The sequence below is a fragment of the Scyliorhinus torazame genome, chromosome 24 (assembly GCF_047496885.1).
Source record: "Scyliorhinus torazame isolate Kashiwa2021f chromosome 24, sScyTor2.1, whole genome shotgun sequence".
Classification (NCBI taxonomy): Eukaryota; Metazoa; Chordata; class Chondrichthyes; order Carcharhiniformes; family Scyliorhinidae; genus Scyliorhinus; species Scyliorhinus torazame.
This window is the reverse complement of record NC_092730.1, coordinates 4027735-4028320: the sequence shown is the minus strand read 5'-3', so window position 1 is coordinate 4028320 and position 586 is coordinate 4027735. Positions and strand designations below refer to the sequence as shown.

The 586-nt window shown below is 50.5% G+C and overlaps 1 non-coding gene across 1 annotated transcript; it reads right to left on the bottom strand.

The window, feature by feature from the left end:
* Window positions 1-265: 265 nt before the first annotated feature.
* On the bottom strand, window positions 266-338 carry trnat-ugu (transfer RNA threonine (anticodon UGU)). Its single transcript has one exon. It is a non-coding gene; the product is annotated as a tRNA-Thr (tRNA).
* Window positions 339-586: the final 248 nt, after the last annotated feature.

Here is a 586-nt window from a genome sequence, read left to right as displayed (position 1 = left end):
CTCTGAAAGAACAACTTGCATTTCACAAAACTTTACACCGAGTTTTTTTCCAGGCCACTGGGTGTTTTTGAAATGTGCTCACCGCTGTGACAATGCAGCATTGCAGGGTGGGAGGGTTCTCGTTCTCCTCCTCAGCTCCTTTCAGTCTGTGGGAGTAAGGAGCAAAAAAAAAAAATGTAATTAATTCATGAGTAAAGTTTGTGACTGCTCCTGCTGTGGTCACTTTCTGTGGAGCTGGTGAATGCAATAAATAATTTTGAGCTACAGGCCCCAGCGAGGATCGAACTCGCGACCCCTGGTTTACAAGACCAGTGCTCTAACCACTGAGCTATGGAGCCAACTACAGGACGGCGCCTGAAAATCGCAGCAAAACTCAGCAGAGAGCTGAGCCCACAGCCAGGGAGACTGAGAGAGAGCTGTCATTGAAGGGAGAGGCCAGCAGGGGGCGATCACTCGGCAGGCAGGCAGAGCAACTCTGCTTCTTAAAGGGGCAGGGGTGGGGTTGAGATCCTTAAAGGGACAGGCCAGCAGGGGAAAGGACAGTGAGATTTTGAAACAGGCAGGATGGCAAGCAGACCTTTGAAGG